At 52.0% G+C, this 10000-nt stretch overlaps 1 protein-coding gene across 1 annotated transcript in view; it reads left to right on the plus strand.

Annotated features, from left to right (window-relative positions):
• The window catches only part of csmd2 (CUB and Sushi multiple domains 2), a gene marked incomplete at both ends in the record, with an annotated part of 339405 nt that overhangs the window by 85239 nt on the left and 244166 nt on the right, over nucleotides 1-10000 (plus strand).

The raw sequence follows: 10000 nt of genomic DNA on the forward strand, positions 1-10000 counted from the left end.
AACGTACATGCAGTCACTCGAGGTGGACCCCCACGCATGCAGTGAATCGATCGTTACGAATTGTAACCCTAGTTCTATGAGTGGAGCAGAGCCCCACATGTCTGGCTCCTCTTGGCTAGTGAAACCTAGCCAGCTACATTTGACAGAAGAAAAAAAACAGCAACATACACACACCTGTGTCCAACCAGGTCCGGTGCACCACTGTATGAGCGGGCTTCACCTGCTCAACTGCTCCTAGCGGATATTTTCAGCGAGCAGACTGCGAGGTCAGCAAGTCTGTTCCCTGTGGGTCTCCGCTCCACTCATAGAACTAGGGTTACAATACGTAACCATCGTTCTATTTCGTGGAGCTCCGCCCCACAGGGCTAGCTCCTATTGGTATACGGTATAACAGTATGGTGTAACAAAACTGGCCAGCCAGGACACAAGCCAGTTCTCCAAGGTGAGACCATACTAAAAGTTGTCCCACCCAAGCACTGGCCCCACCCCGCCACACTCGGCCTATCACAGCCGAGGACAAGGAGAGGTACGTGAGGGGAGAGCCGGACTGGAAGCGTTACATCATAACATAGCCTGTCCTAGCCTCACCCACAGACAGGAGTGGACCGCCACTCACCAGGCGGTCCCGCCCTGGGACGCCACGTCTAAAGCTGACCCGCGCTGGCAGCTGTACCTAGCACCGACAACGCCACAGAGACAGAGGACATGGATAAAAGATAACAACGGACGGAGATGACCAAGTCAGCGCCGCACAAATGTCCTCCACAGACACCGTTGAACAGGGCAGCCGACGTGGCCACGCCCTTCGTAGAGTGTGCCCGAACAGTCCTAGGCAGAGGGGCAGCCCGTAGTCTCATAGGACTGGGCAATGCCCTCACAAACCCACTGGGAGAGACACTATTTAGACAGCGGTGAACCCACCTTCCCCAGGCCGTGGAAAACACAGCTGTGCTGAACATAACAAGTCAGCGCACACACAGGACACAATAAATGTAAGCGGGCCTCTTCCTCGTTCGCATGCGGACAGAAGGCTCTCAGCTCCAAGTCATGTGCGCTGAATGCGTCCCGAACCACTTTCGTAACGAAAGATGGATCCGTGCGCAAAACAGCTTCGCCCCCATCACGTGATGAGGGAAACTGTCAGCGTTCTCAAATCGCTGACCCGCTTGCCCGATGTCAGCGCAAGGAGCAGCGCGGTCTTCACAGAGAGACACTGGAAAGAGACTTGCTCCATTGGTTCAAATGGCGCTTCACAGTGCGTTCAGAACCAAGAGCAAATCCAAAGGTGGTGCCGCAGCTTTAGGCACTGGAAGGCGTACGCCGGTCAGGAAACATTTAACCAGGGGGAGCCCAAAAAACGTGAAACTAGCACATGCATACACTTTGACAGTGAATGCTGCTAAACTATCACTATGACCCATCAGGTGTTGAAGAAAGTCAAAAATCGTCCCAACCGAGCAGGACTCACAAGCGCGCAAAGCGGCACATTTTTCCCGAATAAACCGTGGCAGTAGAAGCGGCGCACACACTCTGGGACAGCACGTTCGGCCAATGAGGAATGAACTACAGCCCAACGACGTCATGGCCATCACTTCCGCATACCACCTCGCCCAGTGACGCTATCAGTATCCCTGGCTAATAATGGTAAGATCAACCCCACCGGCATGAAGCCATACAACAACGCCTTCTGGGTGAGCCTCATGTGCAGCAGACCCAGGGACACCACCACATGGGCCACTGCCATGAGGCCCAGAAGACGCATGATTGACAGAACCAAGACTTTCAGAGACGAACGGACAATGCTGAGACTCTTCACCAGCGTTTCCCTCCTTGGGTCGGACAGACGCGCTCTCATGGTGCCCGTGTCCAGATTGATATCCAAGTAAACAATCTGACAGGCCGACCACAGAGCGCTCGTCCCAATTGACTGCAAACCCCAGGTCAGTGAGATGTCTCACCACCGTGGCGGAGAGCGTCAAAGCCAGAATAGGTGGATTCTGATGCCCTGCCAGCGCAGTGGTCTCAACTCCACCTCCACACAAATGGAGAAAGCAGGATTCTGGTGTATTCATACGCCTCTCCCTGGAAGGCAAAATGCAAACACATCCTATGCTGAGGAATAAGCGACACGTGGAAGTGTCTCTCAGGTCTATGCTGGTGAAAAAAATCGGGGGAAGGAACGCTTCCTGCATTTGCCGCACCGTAAGCATGTGACACTTCCATTTTCCCACCGCCTTGTTTAAAAAGCGGAGGTCCAAAATTGGTTTCACGCCTCCCGTCTTCTTGGGTACGAAGTAGCCGGAATAATTCCCCTCGTTGCTCCGCTCCAGCGGGACCACACAGCTATCGCTCCGTTCCATAAAAGCTCTGCAGTCTCTGCTGACAGAGCTGCAGCTTGATCGGGGTGCAGTATCACTGTCTCCACCACGCCCGCGAAGGGCGGAGAAGGGCAGCCAAACTGAATGGCATACCCCTCCATCAGAACGCGCTGTAACTGAATAGCATACCCCTCCATCAGAACGCGCTGTAACTGAATAGCATACCCCTCCATCAGAACGCGCTGTAACCAGCTGTCCAGGAGACAATTCTCCTGCCAGATTGTTAAGCGGTTTGAAAAAGGCTGTGCCGGAGATCATGGCACCAGATCAAGGAATCTGCCGTAATTCAACTTGACCCCTGACCGCCACCGGACAGTGGAGAAACTCTGCTTATCCTGGTCCAAAGCGGGCCATCCTCGAAAGGGACATGAAAAATCCCCATAGGAAGTTCCATGTCCCGATTAAGTACGAGGGTGAGTGGCATTCCTGCCGAGAAGCACTTCATTCATAGAATGAGGAAGTGAGTCTACAGCGTCCGCATAACTGACAACTCACCGTCGATTTGCCCATTCAGACAAAGTGGCGGAGCCTCGTAGTTCAGGGAATCTCAACATTAGCATATCCAGCCTTTGTGTGCTCAGCGCTCCACGCTGTTAGAGAAGGGACAAAGCGACGGGATCCAGACAGTCCACAGCCGCTATGCTCAACGGTAGCGCGCGAGCATGCGCGCTGAGAGAGAGAGAAAGCGCCGCTTTCATTCTTCACATTTTCGGGGAAACTAATCATCTCATTTGCATGAGAACCAGACAGACTGTCAACAACAACAACGGAGCGGAGTACCTGAGCGTCGGCTCGTTGACTCATGCACGCCGTGAGACACTTTCCCACACTGTCTGTCCCCGTCGGCAAGCGAACATGTTTTAGCTGCTGTAGGAGCAGAAAAGCATGTCGCCACCCGAACCGAGGATACAACATTCAAACAGGGCGACGGTCGATCAACGATTCGCCTTCCTGCATTACCGGTGGGGCCAGTGGTTGTCACATCTGCTACTTTGACAGCAGGGAAGACACCGAACCGGACACATGAAAGTTTTCCCGACGGGACTGAAGATCTAAGTGGCCCGGACCTGTCGTACTCACAAACACCCCCCCACCTCTCTCTCATTGTGCAAAGGAGCTACAGCTCGGCTCCACCGAGTGTCAGCTACACTACGCGCAGCGTGACGTGAGGGCTGGACATTACCACAAGCAAGCGCATGACAACTGAAATAACAATCAAATGTATTCAACAACTGTATTATAGCGAGGACCCCCGCCAGTGTGCGCGGAGTCAGAACAGGCATGGGCGTGTGTGTGTGTGTTTTGTGTGTGTGTTTCCTTGTGCGTGCGTGTGTGTGCGTATGTGTGTTTCCTTGTGCATGCATGTGTGTGTGCATGGCCCGTGGTTGGTGTCAGTGCGCACGCTGAGCGTAGCTCCGTGACAGAGTGCCATCTGTGCCCAGGCCGGGAGTCAGGAAGCCCACGACTGAGCACACATGGCCGGCCACCACGCGCCAGAACAAGACCCCCACCACTCACACCACCCCCACACACCCCACACCCCTCACACCACCTCCACACACCCCCACACCCCTCACACCACCCCCACACACCCCACACCCCTCACACCACCTCCACACACCCCCACACCCCTCACACCACCTCCACACACCCCACTCCCCTCACACCACCCCCACACACCCCTCACACCACCTCCACACACCCCACACCCCTCACACCACCCCCACACACCCCACACCCCTCACACCACCTCCACACACCCCTCACACCACCTCCACACACCCCACACCCCTCACACCACCTCCACACCCCCCCCACCCCTCCATCCCTCCATCTATCCATCCCTCCATCCCTCTGTCTATCCACACCTCCATCCCTCTCTCTATCCACACCTCCAACCCTCTCTCTATCCACACCTCCATCCCTCTCTCTATCCACACCTTCATCCCTCTCTATCCACACCTCCATCCCTCTCTATCCACACTTCCACCCCTCTCTCTATCCACACCTCCATCCCTCTGTCTATCCACACCTCCATCCCTCTCTCTATCCACACCTCCAACCCTCTCTCTATCCACACCTCCATCCCTCTCTCTATCCACACCTCCATCCCTCTCTATCCACACCTCCATCCCTCTCTCTATCCACACTTCCACCCCTCTCTCTATCCACACCTCCATCCCTCTGTCTATCCACACCTCCATCCCTCTCTCTGTCCCCTCCTCCATCCCTCTCTCTATCCACACCTCCATCCCTCTCTCTATCCACACCTCCATCCCTCTGTCTATCCACACCTCCATCCCTCTCTCTGTCCCCTCCTCCATCCCTCCATCCATACTTGTCTGTTTGTCTGTTCAGCCGTTCCCCATCAGTCCATCTCTGTCTCTGATTTCCTTCTTTCTCCCCTCTCCTCCCCTCCCTTCCTCTCTTCTCCTCTCCTCCCCTCTCCTCCTCTCCTCCCATCCTCTCTTCTCTTCTCCTCCCCTCCTCCTCTCCTCCCCTCCCTTCCTCTCTTCTCCTCTCCTCCCCTCTCCTCCTCTCCTCCCCTCTCCTCCTCTCCTCCCCTCTCCTCCTCTACTCCCCTCTTTCCCTCATGTCCTTTCCCCTTTCCTCTCTTCTTTTCTTCTCTCTTTTTTATTATCTCCTCTTATTTCTGCTCCTCTCCTCTTCTCTCCTCTTCTCTTCTCAAATGCTTCTTATTTTCACCTCTCGTCCTCTCTCATCATCTCTCTCTCTCATCCTCCCTCTCTCTCTCATCCTCTCTCATCCTCTCTCTCTCTCATGCTCTCTCTCTCTCATCCTCCCTCTCTCTCTCATCTGCTCTCATCCTCTCTCTCTCTCATCCTCCCTCTCTCTCGTCCTCTCTCATACTCTCTCATCCTCTCTCTCTCTCTTTCTCTCATCCTCTCTCTCTCTCTCTCATCCTCTCTCTCTCTCTCTCATCCTCTCTCTCTCTCTCTCTCTCTCTCTCTCTCTCTCTCAGAACCAGTCCATCTTCTCATGGAGTGAGTCTGCTCTGCAGTCCTTAAACTAGGGCTGCTGGGTAAATCCATACAGCTGAGATACCATATTGATTTCCCAGCTCTGCGTATCGATACATTAAAAATACATTTTGATTTATCGAGTCCCAACCCAGAGAGATGAGTGATAGGCAACAGTGTGTGTGTGTGTGTGTGTGTGTGTGTGTGTGTGCGCGCGTTCTCCTGCCGCCTGCGCCCGCCTCACAGCCCGGTTGCCATGGCGCTCGGGGAGAGACTAAGAGGGTCTTCTCACTATACGGGGAAGCATGAAATCCTCCCCGACAGCCCATAATATGCGCCGCTGAACTGTGCGAGAGGCGTGCTGGAGACCGAGGCTCCTCCATCGTCCTCGACGACGCCGGGAATCAGTGTCAAGTGAGACAGATCGAATTGCAGATGCGCAAACCGTCTCCCGTTGAAACGCCTCTTCCCTAACAGATTGTTTTCTAGCTGTTTTGTGCCTTTTATGATGACAAACAAACAAATAGATAAATAAATAAATGAATAAATAAGACTGACTGGATGTGAGGAGAGTTTCCTTGACCGCTCAGAGACGGCGGGATGATCACTCGCTCTCTCCTCGCACTCGTTTTCTCTCGCCACCCCTCCCTTTCTCCCTCCCTCCCTCCCTCCCTTTCTCCCTCTCTCTCCTCCCCTCACTCTCTCTCTCCCTCCCTCCCTCTCTCTCTCCCTCTCTCTCCCTCCCTCTCTCCCTCCTCCCTTTCTCCCTCTCTCTCTCTCCCTCCCTCACTCCCTCTCTCCCTCCCTCTGTCTCTCCCTCCCTTCACCTGAAACCTGAGTCTTTCCTCTCTTTCCTCATCTCCTCACGTCACCTGTCATCCTCCTCCCCTGCGGACATCCCCCCTCTCTAGGTTCACACCTCGCAGGGTTCCTCTCGTCCGTGCTCTCCCTCCAATTTCTCTCTCCCTCTCTCTCTCTCTCCCTCTCTCTCGCTCTCTCTCTCTCTCCCCTCTTTCTCTCTCCCTCCCTCCCTCTCTCTCCCTTCTCTCTCTCCCTCCCTCTCTCTCTCTTCTCTCTCTCTCTCTCCCTCCCTCTCTATCTCTCTCCCTCCCTCTCTCCCTCTCTCTCCCCCCTCTATCTCCCTCCCTCTCCCTCTCTCTCGCTCTCTCTAACTCTCTCTCTCTCCCCTTTCTCTCTCTCTCCCTCCCTCTCTATCTATCTCTCTCCCTCCCTCTCTATCTCTCTCCCTCCCTCTCTCTATCTCTCTCTCCCTCTGTCTCTCTCCCTCTATCCCTCTCTCTCTCTCTCTCTCTCTCTCTCCCTCTCTCTAACTCTCTCTCCCCTTTCTCTCTCTCTCCCTCTCTCTCTATCTCTCTCCCTCCCTCTCTATCTCTCTCCCTCCCTCTCTCTCTCTCTCTCTCTCTCTCTCTCCCTCTCTCTAACTCTCTCTCCCCTTTCTCTCTCTCTCCCTCTCTCTCTATCTCTCTCCCTCCCTCTCTATCTCTCTCCCTCCCTCTCTCTCTCTCTCTCTCTCTCTCTCTCCCCTGGGAGGGTGCTGTGGTGACAGCCAGGACGGGTGATTGGCAGGGCCCGTCACGCTTGAGACCCCCCCCTCACACACACACACACACACACACACACACACACACACACACACACACACACACACACACACTTCAAACAACTAGCTAGCCGCTGCTATCAAATCCCATACCACACACACGCATATACGCACACACGCACACACACACGCACGCACGCAGGCACACAGGGGAATCGTGCATTCTGTCAAAAAATATGACTGAGATGACTCTGAATGTTCAAAGACACACATGCAGACACAGGCGCACACACACGCACGAATGCACACACACATGCACACACACACACTTCTGTCTGCGGCTTTCCCCTGTCACGACTGAGCATATTTATGACATTAAGCCCTTGACGCCAGAGCCCTCACACAGATGCATACGTGCGCACACACCTGCTCACACTCAAACACCCGCCTGACTCCTACTGTGAGTGTTTTATTTGTTTACAGTACGCCCTCTCCGTCACCCCGTCACCCAGAGGGGGCACTTCAGAACATCTCCCACACCAGCACAACACACTTCAGAACATCTCCCACACCAGCGCAACACACTTCAGAACATCTCCCACACCAGCGCAACACACTTCAGAACATCTCCCACACCAGCGCAACACACTTCAGAACATCTCCCACACCAGCGCAACACACTTCAGAACATCTCCCACACCAGCGCAACACACTTCAGAACATCTCCCACACCAGCGCAACACACTTCAGAACATCTCCCACACCAGCACAACACACTTCAGAACATCTCCCACACCAGCACAACACACTTCAGAACATCTCCCACACCAGCACAACACACTTCAGAACATCTCCCACACCAGCAAAACACACTTCAGAACATCTCCCACACCAGCGCAACACACTTCAGAACATCTCCCACACCAGCACAACACACTTCAGAACATCTCCCACACCAGCAAAACACACTTCAGAACATCTCCCACACCAGCACAACACACTTCAGAACATCTCCCAAACCAGCAAAACACACTTCAGAACATCTCCCACACCAGCACAACACACTTCAGAACATCTCCCAAACCAGCGCAACACACTTCATAACATCTCTCACACCAGCGCAACACACTTCAGAACATCTCCCACACCAGCGCAACACACTTCAGAACATCTCCCACACCAGCGCAACACACTTCAGAACATCTCCCAAACCAGCACAACACACTTCAGAACATCTCCCACACCAGCGCAACACACTTCAGAACATCTCCCACACCAGCGCAACACACTCGTCTTGCCAGGAAGACAAAGCAGAGGCACAGTTAAAACCGCATCGCTTTGCGTCTTTTGTCGTGTAATGATCTACTTAAAAACTCCACACAAGAGAAGAGCTTGTGATTAACGCTGATCCGAATTTGTCTTAATTGAATCACTCCCCGACGTTGCGTTGAGTTGCATCAGGCGTTTTCCCTCGTTATCTCCGCAAGACTTCAGACCGATCCGTGAACCGTCTCGACGATCCGCCACCAGGCAGGCGTCATGGCCGTGAGCTGAAGCAGCAGACTAAGAAACAATACAGACAACACAGTTACAACTTTCACAACCAGAACACGTCCTGTTGCAGTGCTAGTCAACTGAGGGCCTCGCCGGCTAGCCCAACGTGCTAGACACATCTACAAGCCCACTGATACACAGAAATACACACATCTCAACTGTGGGATTCCAACTAATAATCCAAAATAGGTCCTCTATCTTTCTGAGGACCACTCAGGGGTCAGTCCTAATCTGACGAGGGGGGCGGTCTCGGAGAGGCAAACGCGTGCACGTCACAGCATGGCGACAGATAGATACTTTATTGATCCCCCCGGGGGTAAATGTGACGTTTCAGAGTTTGAAACTACAGAAAGGTTGGAAAGAAAAGGACACTAGATACAGAGTAAGGAAATGGACACTAGATAAGAGAGTAGTAGCATACAAAGAGACATAACAGGGACTAGTATATATTTAGTATATAGTCTGTTTTTTATGCTACTACCCCTACCTAATATATTTTTATTGTATATTAGTATATACATCCATATGTACAGTAACTGTGCAGTATAGAATGGAATAGAATCAGTCTGTATAAACTGTAAAAGTAAAATATAGTGCAGCCATCAGCAACAGGCAGACCGCGGTCCGGATCCGGACCCAGAAGCCATCCAATCCGGACCGCGTCTATAACCCGATAAATGTCTCCCTTTTGACAGAGCGTAGGCAACTAGTTTGAGCCTGCGCAGCCTTTGTAGTATATTACGGCATTTGTTTACTATCTCACGCGTCGCTAGCCAATCGAATCTGCGTGTTCATTGCCTGACGTTAACCAGTCTACACGTGACAGCCTTGCTATCTTTAACGTTACTGTAATCAGAGCGATTCCTTGCTAACATTAGTAGGAGTTGGACACTGCATGACCAGAGAAACGTAACGACAAACGAAGAGGGAAGTGAGATACTACAAGACAGAAGTAACGTCAGCCTATACATGCCGTGCTCTAAAATAAGAAAAATAGATGTTGAAAATAGGGCGCTCCATCAAGAATGGACCGAGTTGTATATATTAATTCTCACCGTGAGTAGCTCTAAACCTGCTTGTCTCATATATTTCAAAAGCTGCCTTGTTTTTAAATGTAGACCTCATTTTACTCAAGTTTATAGTAGCCTACTTTTTATATATAATCCCTCCTAAATGTGAAATCCCTCCTAAATGTGAAGTGTCAATAAACAGGTTGAAATATTGTTGAAATGTTGCCTACTTCATTTGATTTTAAAGTAAGTTGGGGATATACTGAAGTGAACAATAACTTCCATGCATATTTCACAGAACTTGCTGCTATACAATAATTTGATAGGAATATGCGAGGAAACAAATCTGTGTTGACGGCATAAAAAATGCACGCGTCACCACTGGACCCTGGCTTGAGGCCATTTTGTCAAAATGGACCTCTTAGAACTTTACTTGATTACCCCTGATATAGTGTGTGTAAAGTGTAGGAGAATACATATACATGCATACATACATACATACATACATACATACTG

Source organism: Borostomias antarcticus (assembly GCF_949987555.1).
Source record: "Borostomias antarcticus genome assembly, chromosome: 21".
NCBI classification, from domain to species: domain Eukaryota; kingdom Metazoa; phylum Chordata; class Actinopteri; order Stomiiformes; family Stomiidae; genus Borostomias; species Borostomias antarcticus.